The sequence below is a fragment of the Pinus tabuliformis genome, chromosome 4_2 (assembly GCF_031772625.1).
Source record: "Pinus tabuliformis cultivar Carrire ecotype Pingquan chromosome 4_2, CPIR1, whole genome shotgun sequence".
Lineage (NCBI taxonomy): Eukaryota > Viridiplantae > Streptophyta > Pinopsida > Pinales > Pinaceae > Pinus > Pinus tabuliformis.
In genome coordinates, this window is record NC_142304.1 from 19806914 (window position 1) to 19821974 (window position 15061).

Here is a 15061-nt window from a genome sequence, read left to right on the forward strand (position 1 = left end):
TCAATGTATACTTCTTCTTCTATCACCCCATTCAAGAACGCCATCTTGACATCCATCTAGTGAATCTCCCACCCCATATGTGCTGCAAGGCATATCACGGATCTAATAGAAGTATACCTGGCTGCTGGGGCGAAGGTTTCTTCGTAGTCTATCCCTTCCTTCTAAGCATACCCCTTAGCCACAAACTTGGCTTTGTATTTTTCCACACTGCCATTTGCAGCGTATTTGACTTTGTAGATCCATCTCGAACCTACAACTGACCTATCCTGAGGCCTAGGTACCACTTCCTAGACATCATTGACCATTATGGAACTGTATTCCTCCACCATAGCATCTACTCATACTTGATGCTGAACAACCTCCTGAAAACTAGAGGGTTCTCCAACCTGAGCCACCAAGGCTTGGTATCTTTCTGGCTGTCTACGCTCCCTTTTCTCGTTCCTGGGCGCATCGAAGAAATCCTTTGCATCTCGTAGTATCTGTCGAAGTTCTCGGCTCATTCTTCCACTAGTAGTGGGTATATCTATCGGCTCCTCCTCTTCCTATTCCCCAGAAGATAGATTCTATATGCCTTAGCATTCTCGCCATATCCCACAAGATATCCTTTCTTTGCAATCTAATCCAATTTCTTCCTCTTTTCTTTGGGTATATGGCAGTATGCCAAACTCCCAAATAGCCTGAAATGACTCACCCCAGGCTTCTTACCGGTGAAGACACTCTTCGGAGTAATCTTACCTAATGCCCTGTGAGGAGTCCTGCTTTGGACATAAATAGTCGTGTTGCATTCTTCTGCCCATAGAAACTTGGGCATATTTTGATCTTACAACATCGCCCTGGCTGCTTCAACAATAGTCCTGTTCTTCCTTTTTTCTACTCCATTCTGCTTTGGATTGTAGGGAGATGTCCATGCTCTTCTGATGCCTTCCCTTGCACAAAAATCAGTGAAGTCCTTGTTGATGTATTCTCCACCATTGTCTGAGTGCAATATCTTTATCCTCTTCCCTATCAGATTCTCAACTAGAACCTTGAACTCTTTGAATCGACCAAAAACCTCATCCTTGGTTTTTAGAAAGTAGATCCAAGTCTTTTTGAAATGGTCATCAATGAAGGTGACGAAGTATTCGGCACCACTAAGAGCTTTTGTGGACATGGGTCTACAAATATCTGAGTGTATCAATCCTAGAACACTCTTAGCCCTATTGTTACTTCTGGAAAATGCCGCTTTGGCGTACTTTCCTAGTGCGCACCCTCTGCATACATCATCTCGTTTGGTACTCAACTCTGGAACTCCTGTTACTGTTCTTCCGAGAATTCTTAGAGCCCCATGGTGTAAGTGTCCCATCCTCCTGTGCCATAGTTCATTCAAATCTTTTTCCCCACTGTTGCCTATCAGTGCCATTGGAGATTCTAGCTGTAATTTATACAACCTGTTACTTCTGACTCCAATCCGGGCCTTTCTTTTCCAACTTGGGTGTTTGACATATACTTTCTCCTTAATGAAGAAACATCAGCCCTTGTTTTGAAGCTAAGATACAAAGAGTAAGTTCATCCCCAATCCTGGCACATGCAACACATTGGTTGCTCGAAGACGATCCCATGCTTTTGTTTGAAAGACTACAGTACCTCTTCCTACGGGGGTACATTTTGACTTATTTCCCATGCTGATTTGGAAGTCCATCCTTTCTTCCTGATAATTTGAAAAACATTCTCATATTCCTGTCATATGTGCGAGGAAGCTCTACTATCTATATACCAAACCTCAGAGGAGGCAAAACTTGCTAAGCAAGTGACTTCTTCTCCTTGAGAATCGATTTCCCTCGGGTTACTGAGTATTTACCTGGAGTGTCTCCAAACGACTCTCAAGTCTTCTCTTATACTTTTCCTGTTGATGAATCAACGGTCGAGATTAAGTCCCTAATCAACGACTAAGATTAAAACAGACTTGATCCTCGTCTCTTAGAAGCTTCTCACCCATATCTTCTTTATTAATACCCATTAATATTTTTATTTTCCTAAGTTTAGACTTAGGAAGCCCATTAAAAATATTAATTATTTTAATAACTCATCATCCGGGTGGAATTTCTCCAAACGATTTCTGGGTCTTGGTGATCTCCTGAGTTCTAGCCCCTCCACAAAATTTTGGAGCTAGATCACAACTGATGTTACCCAAAATCAACATTGATGTCTAGATCCCGAAGAGGGATGGTGGCATTGGTCATGATGCTCTGACCTTGGTTAGGCACCTAGATCCCTGGGTTGATGGTTAGCAAGTAAGCTTGATGGTACCTAGACTCGAAGAAAGCTCGAGTCTAGTTAGTCCCACCAAGATAGAATACCCTGGTCAGGTTTTTAGTCCACAACACTGAGTGTGCTAGAACTCTTTGTAGTTCATTTTGGAGATCTTCCATGTATCTCTATATATTTGTAATTATGAATACCTCCCTAGCTAAGAGGGAGTGTTGAAAAATGTAACTAGTGTTGGTCTTCATAATTGTATGTGAGTCCTGATGTAATGTATTTGTGAAAAGAATGAAAAATAATTTTTATTATTAAAGAATTTGACTTATTAAAGCATGGATTTCATGTTTGGGTCAATTGTTTATAGGAGAAAGCCTCCATTGTAGGCTTCTAGGGTTTATGTCAAGTATCCTTGTCCATGTCATAATGTAAAGAACCTTTCTTGGGATTTATTTGTCAAGAAAGAAATTTATTTTCATGTAAATTAGGTAGTCTAAGCCTCCTCCACCAAGTCGGCCTAAACTGTGGGGCAAAAACTAGTATATAAAGGCAACAACTCAACCTCATTTGGAAGACTCACTCACCAAGTTCGATCTGCAATTGCTGGGGCAATAAAAAGTGTGAAATTCAAGGGAGAAGGTGAGAAGGGCTAGCGAAAGTGAAGGAGGTCTATCTCAAGCATAAGAAGTCGAAATTCTCTCTCTCTCTCTCTCTCTCACATGTGTGAAGCTGCTAAATTGCTAGAAGGGTCAAAACTTTTGTTTTGTTGCCAGGTCGAAATTATGCTAATGAGGATCGAAGTTCTGAAGTTGGCAAGTCGAATTTTTAGATTGTTGCTAGGTTGAAGTTGCTGGACAAGAAGAGACTATTGAAGTTTGTTGGATCATTTTGGAAGGTTGACTTGGTGGAGAAGGAAGGTCTATTGGTCTAAGGTCTTGGTCCATCTCATTTTGAATTATTGAAGGGAGAGTTCTTTGACTGGGTTTTCCCCTATATAGGGGTTTTAGGCTTTAGCCTTGGCTGAGTGTCTACATTTGGTGTCCATGATCTTCATGTTTTCACTTTGATAATTGCTTGTTGAGAAGAAGATAAAGGAAGAAAATAAAGAAGTTAATAAGAACATAATACTATCACAAGTAATTATCAATATAAGAAATTTTTTTTGCCTTTTTGATTTTCCATCTGGCTCAACAAGATAAGATTGATGTATGAGGAAATTAAGATAAAGGATCTGAATTGTTACATGACTAATGAAGATAATCAACCTTTCTTCCTTACTTTAGAAGTTAATGACCGCTTGCTTCACAATTGTATGCTAGATTCAGGGGCCTCAACTAATGTCATGACTAAGAAAGTTATGGATCAACTGAATCTGAGAATTTCAAGGCCCTATCATAACATTTGCTCTATGGATTCTAAGAAAATTGAAGTTCTTGGTGTGGTTAAAGATTTATAAGAGTCCTTGGCTAAATATCCTTACAAAATAATCACCATGGATATAGCAATCATTAATGTGCCAGATGTATGGGTAATGCTTCTATCAAGAAAGTTTGTTGCTGACTTGGGCGGATGCATTCAGTTGGACTTATCATATGCTACTATTCTCACAGCAACAGGTGGTATGGTCAGATTATATAGGGAAGTTGAAAGAAGGTACCATGTTGAAAATCCAAAGAGGCCAGACAATGATGAGGAAATTGAACCACAGGGTCATCCTTCAGAGCATAATGTAGTGGTCATTGAGTTCTTCCAGCCTATATATCATTTTTCTTCATCTCATCTTCCAAGCAAGAAAAGAAGACGACTTGAATTCAACAAAGATATGCAGCAAGTGATGAAAGTTCGCATTAGCCAAAAACGTTCGAAAATCAATAAGAGACTTTTGACAAGTAGCCGATCAACTTACCCATAAGCAAATAGGTGTTCCAAATTGTGCCACAAGGATGACATCTGATGCCAAAGGGCATCCTCTGTATTGTATTTCTAACCCTACACTCTTAGTTAGGATTTTATTTATGTCATTAGTTAGTTTTCTTTTATGCATTTATATTTCATGTCTTTATGTTTTGATATGTTAGAGTATATTTTTTCTATTCCAGCAGATATTCTATATATACAAGATGATTTTGATTTTGAATGGATATCTATTTGATGAACAACTGTTTTCTTGGATACAAGATTCTGGATTCTCAGATTCGTTCAATGAAGCAACGTGTCCCCAAGTAGAGCCAGATGTTGACCACACTTTGTCAATAGTCCAAGGGAGCAGAATGCAAAGATACAATGAAATTTTTTCAATGTTCAAAGTCATCAACCATCACTATTGTATCATTGTAAACCCAATTTTTGCAAGTTATATTGTAAATGATGCTAGTATGATCATTTATTTATGTAACAACACCTAGGTAAGCCTCTGATTTTGGCAAAGGATTTCATCCTAGGAAGTTTTTTAACTTAACCGAATTATGTGTGTTTCTAAACATGGATAATCGACAGAGTCTTTCTTGCAGCTTAAACCCTAAAGCTTGGGTGGAATTCATTAACAAGGTCTTAGGTGAGTCCTAGTATTATATCGAGTCTTTGTAAAAGTGTGTTTGGGAATAATTTAAGCACATTTGGCCAAATTATTTTATTACAAACGCACTTGGTCTATACTAGATTTTATTGTGTTGTAAAATTGGGTAAATTATTGAGGGTTTGAGTGTAATTGTGTTTTCCTCTTTCAAGGGTTGATATTGTAATAATTTGATGTAAAAAATATTTTGGTGCATGGTCTCTCATATAGACACCATGGCTAAAATATTTGAGGGTGGAAAATTATTATTCCCCTCTAGGGCCAATTGATTAATTTTTCTAGCTAAAGCAAATAAAAATCTTAAGCTAGAAAATTAATTAATTTTGAGTCAAAATTAATTATAGAGAAATTAATTTATCTCCAAGTGGAAAATAATAAAAATTTCGTGGGTCAAAGGAAAGTCAATTTTTGGAGGTCCCCCACTAAAGGAAAAATGAATATTTTAAGAAAATTTGAGCCCTTGGACCTTGGTTGTTAAGTCAAAGTCATATTTTTGAGGAAATTAATTCAAAATATTTATTTTTGGATTAATCAAAAGTGGGTTTTAAGAAAAATTCGAAATTTTCCTCAAATTAATAATTCGACGGTGGAGATTAAAAGATGATCAAGCTATTTTCAGTGGTCGAAATTATTTTGACGAAGATCAAGACAACTAGCTGTTATTTTCTAGTTGGAGGGGTTTCTCTATATAAAGAAGTCATTTTGCTTCTATTAGATATCTTTGGATGATGTAATTCTTAAACACTGGTATGGAGATGCTGCTTTGCTGGGAACATTTTGTATCATAATAGAAAGACTTTGGGGTTCAATTCATGGTGTTTCTCTTCCACTGATCTGTGGTATGTGTTAGCTATGTGTGTTACTATATTGTGCTGAATATGGCTAAATAATTGTTATTTCATTTGTCGGTGATAAGAACATTCTATTGATACATGCTATCTTAAGTGATTTGATTAACTATATGATCTAACAATTTTCTTTGAGAATATTACAAAGATTTACAGGTACGCTAGCCTTTGGGCTCCAAGTTCACAGCCTGTGGGAAAGAGGTGACTATGTTTGGGCTTTGAGATTTTATTGTGGTATTTAATTTTGCAAGAGGGTTTGGCCAATATCTATTTTTCTAAATATATTCATCCATTGCTATATACTGAAAATTATTTCTCCAAAAAATCATTATTTTGTAAATATTGTAAATTTGTAAATAATTTCTAACCCATTTGTTTTGCAGTGCTTAGGGTTTTATATTTTTTGGGGTTTTACATTTTGAATATATAATTGGGGTTTGGCATTCTTTGATTCATTTGTGCAGGTGGATTTCAAAATTTCTCAAGAGAATTTTGCTCGGGTTTTGAGGCAAATCTAGGTCTAGGAAGGCAAGATTTAGTCTCCAAGCTCAACGTTTAGCCCAAGAAGGAAGCCGTCCAACTTTTCGTAGTCAATTTGTGGAGAATTTTTGTTTGCAGGGGTTTCAAACTTTTTTAGGCCCTAAGGCCTATTCATCTAGCCTTTTCTTCCCTAGCTGTGAGCCCCAGTGGGTTCTTTAGGCCCTCAATCTTCCTTTTCCTTGATCTGCCAGCTACAACCCTTAGAGGTCCTTTCAGTGCCTCAAACCCCTTTATTTGTTTAGCCGTAGGCCTAGGAAGGTCTCAGGCCCCCTTAAACCCTAGGCTTGACGTCGGTCTTTATGGGCTCATTTCTGCTCATTCACCCCTTTTCTGGCTTCATTTGTCCTATCTTTTCCCTTCTTTGGCCTCTAGCCTTGTCTTGTGCCTCTTCTAGCCTAGTCTTGGTGTTTTCCTAGCCTTGAATCCTTGCCCTAGCCTTGTATTCAGTCATCTTTGATTTTGATATTTTTTGAGTGGGCTAACATTGTGGTTTTGCAGCAATATTAGAGCTAACTTAGTGGTTACAAATAGCCAAGCTCATTGGAAGTCAAACTAGCGCTCAACTAGGTCTTTAGGCCTCTCGGTTTGCCTCTCTTCCTCTCATTATTTTCTCTGCTTTGCTACAACCATTTATGTAGTCATATAAATCAAATAAAAACCTTTAAAATTGATTAAAGATCATTTAATAATCACTTAACTTAATTAGCTAATCATTGGAGCCTATTTAACATTGATAAGTTGGCATCTTGTTGGTTTATGAAGGATTGAATCATTAAATTTCTGAGTTATTTCAAGTCTGATATATGTTATTTTGAGGTCTGGTATAAACATGAAAAGTCTAATCTATAGCTTCTAAGCAGTCTCATAATCAACTGGATATCATTGGAAGTTTAATGCATTGATTTTCTAGCTTATATTTGACATCTTGCATTGTTTCTTGACTGCTGATATAAATTTGCAGACCTCTGAAAACAAGGTTGCAACAGTGATAAATCACATATAAGTCTCTAAAATTGGTTAAGGAACTCTTATAATTCATAATTGTTGATCAGTGGTTGTCATTGATGTCAACCCAAGCAGCACCAGTGTTAATTTTTGGTATGTTCTATGCTAGAGCAATTTATTTGAATTTTCACAATTGGCAATCACATCAGCATTATGATAAACTGCAGATAGAACATAAATATAAAACGCAGAAGACAAGCCAAGACAAGAGGACACAAGATATGGCGCAAGCCAGGGACAAACCCCACAATGTGTGGGGAAACCCTTTGATCAAATCTTCTTTTATCTTCAAAGTTCAGCAGAGAGAGAGAGATAGAGTACAATGATTTTAAGTCAATACTTGACTTGCCAAATAGGAGATCAGACATCAGAGATCTTCACCTTGAAGATGACACAATGAGGTTGCAGATCTGATCCCAAGGACTGAAGATATGTAGCAGATGAACAGCTCAGTCAGTTACCCATATTACTGAAGCTTTCCTTCCATAAGACTCTCCTTCCTTTGCCGATTCACTGATCATGTCAAGGCTGCTAATCTGGTACCTTTCATAAGGACTGGTGCATGGCAGACCTGGTCATTTGTTAGGGCACCCTCTGAGAGCCACAACACCTTAACCATGCCCCACAGTTCACCTGATTACTGCAGCTAGCTTTCATACAATCCTCCAATGATACGCTGCCTTATAGGGCTGCTTACCTTCTGAACGCAGCTACTAAATAAAGGCCTCCAACTGCTGGCTATGGCCTGCGGCCTAGCCCATCAGTGGACTGTAACTTTAGTCCCTTCAAACAGTGATCCAAACAGCTCCTTAAACTACTGTCCCTAGCTCCTCCTTTTTGCGGATTCTTTTGCTCAGCACACCGAGATCAAGAACAACTTGATTATGCCCAAACAATCCTGAAATAGGCCACGCTGTTACCTACAGCAATGTAGCATTATGTCAGCGGCTTAGGTGACAGCAACTGGGTCTCTTTGAGCTGCGTATAAGGGCTCCCCTTACTGCGGCTAAGGGCACTACTATACAGCTGCTTAAGACCTCCATTTGCTGTGGCTGGAACCTCCTTCTTTGACTGCGGCTAAGGCAGATTATGACTGTGGATAAGGAGTCTCTTTCTTGCTGCATATAGGGTCAATAGACAATGGATTCAGACCTTCATTTAGGGCCTATATTAGCCCTCCTCTCATCTGCGGATGGAGCCTCTAGAGACAGCGTATAGGGGCTTATTCATGCTGCACATAAGTCTCCTCTTATCTGCATTTAGATCTTCTTATAAGCCTGCGGCTAGGGCATCATCTGCACTGCGGCTAGGGCACAACTGAACTGTGGCTAGGGCATCAGCTACTGCGGCTAGGGCATCAACAAATGTATATTTTAGGTGTCCCTCCTTCTCCAAAAACCCAAGACGTGGAGAGGAGGATAACACACCAAGAATGTGTGTTAAAATGACTTCAAATCCTCACCAATTTATACTAGAACGTAGATGATGAATAGACACGTCTATTGGGCTTCTGAGCTTACTGAAGTTGCTGGTCGGCTTGGTAATAATTATATAAACAAAATAAATTCATATCTCCATAAATACTTATCGGAATCGGATGATCTTTGGATCAATCCTACACCTCTCGACGAGAGGGATCCAATAAAAATATCAGCTGTCATAAATAAGCTGATCCACATGGAGTTTGGCCCTAGTTGCCAATTTAACAACCAGGGGCTACCCCGATATTGCATAGGCATTTTGACTTGACAGCTTACTCTATTTTGAGTCGAATATTTTCTAGATGGATTCTACTCGTCGAGATGTTTCTGTTGATATATGGTACACCACGTAATTCTTCATGGTTTGAGAGATATTCGTGTTTGAAGCTAGAAACCCCAGTGAGTGGGCTAAAACCCTATGGGGTTGTGGCATGTCACTTATAATTGGTTGTGGTCATTGAATAGTCAATAATTAATACTGTTTTTTTTTTCACTAAGTCATTGAATAGTCAATAATTAATATTATTTTTTTTTCCCTAAAATCCCTCCAACATTCACTTGTTGAGGACCCTCTCAACTCAAGACATTCATATAAATAGTTACCCTCATATCCTCCTCTAGTAGGGATTTTGTGGCTTCAAACAGGTCATCATGGCATTTTGCGCTATAACCATTTTTCTGCGAAGCTTAAGAAGTTGAAAATAAAACCCATTTGAACCGAAATCTTGATGAACCTTGTGACCAAATTTTAGATCTTGGTTCGCTAAATTTTTGGAGATATCATCTGAGGAAATAAGGGTTTTTACAGGCTCCCGAATTCCATGTCAAACAGGGCTGAAGGTCACAACAATGACACGTGGCACTTTGTACAAGTTCGCTCTACTGAACTAGTCTATAATCAAGTCATTGTGGGAGATTGGGCATAACTCTTTCGTGAATAATCCAATCTTGATCAGACCTGTGGGGTTGGAAAGAGGACTCAAAGGGCTACCACAGAACGAAATTTCAGACCCTGGAGATACGAAATTACATAGATACAACAGATTCAATATCGAGCTCCTAGAAGGCAAGAAAAAGCATGCATTCAAGGATCACTGCAGTAAGGACCACACATCAACAGTCAAGGGTAAGTCTCCTACAACAAGGTATGTATGATTAGTGTTTACATTTGAATTTTGAGTATCATCTCTGACATATGTTTTTGCAGGACAACGTAAGTATATACAGGGTCTCGGTTATATCTCTATGTCTCTATATGTCATAGTTAGTTTTGATACCACATTTTGGATGTCCTATTCTTGATACTACACATTTGATGCTACATATTCTTGATGCTACACCAAGTCTGCTAAATCTATATGATGTTGTAAGTTCATGTTACTTGTCTTGTCATAGTTGATAGAATGGTCTCTGTTGTTGTACTTAGAACTTGGTCCATCACAAGTCTAGGGTCTGTCATCAGTTTTTATTGTATATATCTTTAGGTCAGTTTTGGATATAGTCTTGCATAGAGTCCAGGCCTATATCAAGAGTGGGAGTCTTTGTCTACTACTGCAACAAGTCAACAACAAAAGTGACAAGCACACTTCAGGTACGCATTGTAATTTTAATTTGTATTTATTCATTATTATGCACTTACATGTGTTTTGCAGGCAAAGGTAAGTTGAAGGTATTTTGTTTTGTTTTGGGATTGGTTGGGCAAATTTTGCATGCAGGTAGAAGAAGATTCAAGTACAACATCAAGCAAGAATTCAAGAGTAGAAGTATCAAATCAAAGGAAGCATTGTAGTGGGACATCCTTGAAGACATGACAACCATCCAAATATCGTGAAGTATTATTAAGTCCAAGAGTCATCATTGTAAATTTGTAAAAGAGTCATTTATAGAAGAGTCATCATTGTAAAAGAGTCATTTGTAAAAGTGTCATCATTTGTAAAGTTGTAAAAGAGTCATCATTGTAAAAATTGTAAAAGAGTCATTTGTGAAAGAGTCATTCTGCCTAGAGTCGAAGGGGCAGTGTTGGGAGGTATGGGAGTCACTCTTGAGATGATGTCATGGTTGGGTTGTAGGTCATAGAGTGATTGGGTATTTGGTCAAGTACACGGAAATCATTGTACATCTTATTGTATCGTGGATTGTTGTCCTTGGTTTGGGAATCCACAGGCTTGTATTATTTCAGTCATTATAGGGTGGTAGGGAGGTGCTTGGCAGGTGTATGAAGTTGCCTACAGGTTGGGTCCTATGAACATTTCAGGGTGGTAGGGTGGTGCTAGGGCGAGTTGTGGTTCGCTAGGTGTTGGGGCATCCATTCAATTGATCACTGAAGAAACTAGGGTGTTGGGGCATCCTTCCAGTGGGAGCTGGAGAATATTGCTTTTCTAGATTTCTAGGAAGTTGTTGCTGTCATTTCAGTTGGGGTTGAAGATTAAAGAATTTATTAGAAAAACGTTTGGTGGTTTTTGACCCGGAGGGGTTTTCCACCTAAAATTCTTGTGCCTGCTGTGTTATTTTATTTACAGTTATTACTACATAAACATTACTAATAATTAAAGATTAACTAATGCTTTGAAAAGATTTAAAAGTGCTAATTGCTAAGGAACACTGATTCCCCCCCCAAGTATTTCCAACAATAATCATTTATTGTTGAAGTGATTTAGACTTAAAATTTGGTCATAAACATCTTTTTGTACTCTTTGTTTCATACACATAAGTGCTCTAATCAAGTTGATAAGTGTTTGATAAGTTTGGCTAATTGCTCTAAGTGGCATTGTGATCTTGTTTTTCATTGCTTTTGTCGTTAATGGATAATTGGGTACATTGTTCATTGTTAAATTGGATATCTCTTGTGAATGCTATTTTAATCATATTTGTGATAAGAAATCTAAATCTCTCTCTTGTGTATCCAATTGGCATATTCATTGATATAATCTCCAAGATTGTTAATTGTCTTAAGAAGCATTGATCTTGTCTTATTTATCAGTTGAGCAATTGTCTATTGGTATTACTGTTGAGAATTCAATAGGGAAATGAATATGTTAATTCTCTTAACTTGATAACTGTTTGTGTTATCTTTTACTTATTAGCTTTGTTCGTTATTATTCCAATGTGCAATACATCAAACAACTACCAAAACAATAAGAACAGTGACACAATATATAGGCTGCAAGCTAGGGCCAAAACCCCTCCTCTTGAGGGGAAAACCCATAAATCTCTTCTCTTCTTATAGATCTTTCAATTGACGAATACCATGACCTAGAGACTCAGACAAATACCCTCCAAGATCAAGTCTACCACGGCCTCTTGCTGCAATATCTTTGACCTCCCAGTAGATCCGAAATTTTTCTCCCTAATAACTGCTGCAACTGCTGCTGCTTCTCTTGGAGACTTCGATCTCCCTCTAATAGCCTCCCTCTTGACTTCGTTTGCCTTGTCTTGAGTCTTAGGGCTAATAAGATACCCTAAGAGACCTTTGCTTGCCTTCCCTTCTTTTCTTCTTCCAAGATCGAACCATAGATGATCCCAATGCAAAAAACCTAACTTCGATCTTTACAAGAGAGATAGATAAGGCTCAGAAACACTTCGACTTCTTCGACTTCCTCTTCTTCGCACTTATTTCTTTGACTTCTTCTTCTTCTCCTGCTTCTTTGCATACGAGATGAGTGAGATGATCCAAATGGAGGACGAGTTCCTCTCTATATATAGGCTTCTTCAAGGGGTGGATGTGGCTCTTCATATAGGCCAACTTGACATCTCTTTAGGCTGACTTGATCTTGGAGGTATTTTGACACTTTAAAGACAATAATTTTTTCTTTACAATTTACAATGTGCCCATAGGGTCTTCAATATATGGCAATGACTCTTATACCTAGGACAAACCCTAAAAGCACTCAATGGATGCTTGACCTATAAAATAAAAGAACTTGAGCATGAAACCCATGCTCTAATAATAATAATAACTTCTTTTCATTTTATATTTACTGCTGAAGTTTCTAAATTTACTTATTTAGAAACCCTCCGTGCACTTTATCTGATTTATACCTACCTACTTGTTATTTTCCTTAACAAGTTATTTACAATGTAAATACTGAAAATAAACACTAGTGCATGCTCAACATATTACAGATCAACAATTAAAAGAAACAGAAACAAACACACCATATGACACCATTATTTTTGGACTATTGTCCTCGGAAAAACCCAATGTGGGAAAACCTATGCAGCAATCTGAGGGTTTTCTTATTAAGCAATATCAGAGTATAATCTGGGTGCCGAAATTGGCCTACCCAACAGAGAATTTCCTTGGCAGTAATACTTCTTAGTGTCTGACAAATGTCTTGGCTGAAACCCCGGATAATCCTTCCGGCAGCTACTCAGCACAAATCTGCCCCAGAAACCCCAGCGCCAGCCTCTCTCTGGACTGCGTTAGCCCCTCTCTGTCTCACGCTGGCCCTGCGTCACCTTGGATGGGTCTGTGTCAGCCCTTGGAGGCCCTGTGTCAACCCTCTGGCCCACTGCGTCAACCCTTTGGCCCTCTGCGTCAGCAACACTGGCCTCTCTGAGGCTCTGGACAACTCCCGACTGCCTCTGCGTGGCCCTGCGTGATCCCTGGCTGGCTCTATGTCACTCTCCTTGGCTACTGCGCTGCTCTCCCAACACTATCTCTGCCTCTCTGTCTCTATGTACTCAAATGCCCCTCAGCTGCATCTTCTGATCTCTAATTCTATCTCTCTTAGCAAACCTCGCTCTAGAGAATAAAATGACTGACCTCTCTGGTGTATTCTGCAAGTGACCCTCAAGCCTCCTCTTATACTTTTCCTATTGATATATCAACGACTGAGGTTAAGTCCCTAATCAATGACTAAGATTAGATTTGACTTGATCCATGTCTTTTGGACCATTCCAACACAGTTTCATATTAATACACATTAATACTTTATTTTCCCTAAGTTTAGACTTAGGGACTCCATTAATAATATTAATTATTTTAATATCTCCTGAATTGTTTAGAATTAGCCCAAACCCTTTTTGGGTATTAGAGATCTCATGTGCCCCAACCTTTCCACCAAATTTCGTGGCTAGAGCACATCCGATGCTACCCCAAATCAACACTTCCTCTTAGCGAGGACTGTGCTCTAGCAATACTCCTCACTGAGTATTACTCTGATCATCCGGCATCGGTACTTGTGCTGATGCTAGGCCGTCTTGCCCAACATCCTCTGCACTGCTGCATTCTGTACTGCTTCCCATGAATCTGCTACTGTCACTGCTGCATCTGTACGACAACTCCCTCTGTATCCGTGCTGCTGCTGGTCCTTTCTCCCAACACTGCATCCGCACTACACCTCTTCTCATCATGTTGCATCGTGCTGCCCACTGTTGCATTGCAACTTAGTTACTGAGAAGTAAGTAACTGATCTCCCAATCTGACCTCCCTGTTGGGCTAGAGATACCCACTGATGCTGAAGCTCCCTCTGCCGCTGACAAGTGCTCCCTCTCTGACCTCTACGCTGCTGCAACAACTCCTTGCATCTTGCACATCTCTCTGTGCCATCCTGCACTAGTGCAACACTCCCGTGCCTCTCCTATTGCTGCAGCCTGCTAGCCTTGCACTGTCTCGGGACTCCTGCACTGTAGCTTTTTCTGCCGCTCCATCCGCATTTGTCTCTACCTACATCAGCCAGTCCTGCTACTCCTCTTCGGGGCTCCCGTAGCAAGGTCTAATCCAAGAGGCTGGGTGCCTCGAGGATCCTGCCCCTCATCGCCTGTAGTCCACCTGACTACAGCTCGATGTCTCCCCACTTCTTCTCAAGTGGTGCGTGTGCACTCATGGCACAATCATCGTCTGTCAAAACTTCCTTCTCTGCCCATGCTGGCGCTGCCTTAGTCTCGGAAGACTCTCCCTTGCTCTTTTTCCTTGGACATTGGGTCACATAATGACCCAATTCTCCTAGTGGAAGCACTTGATCTTGGAGAGAGATTTTTTCTTCCGCTTTTCTTGCTTTCCCTCAGATGCTAGGGCAACATCTTCCTCCTCCTGCTTGACTTTGATCCTCTTGCTGCTGCTACCTGTCTTCGATTGCCTTTTGATCTCTTCCTGGCAAAAAGCTGCCCACATCTCGTCCCAAGGTGGGAGAGTCCCTCTGTGCAGTATACTCTGGATAAATACCTCCCAGTCTTCTGAGATAGCATTCAGGGTTGTCCCATAGTTTTAAAAACCGTTCCGGTCCAACCGGTTACGGCCTAACCGGCCAGTTGGGAGGCTCACCGGTCAGAACCGGTGAAAAAACCCGGTTTACAGCACCCTTTGCCCGGAAAATTGCCCTAACCGGTAAAAACCGGCTGGTTTAGGGCGGAACCGGCCGGTTTATTGCTAA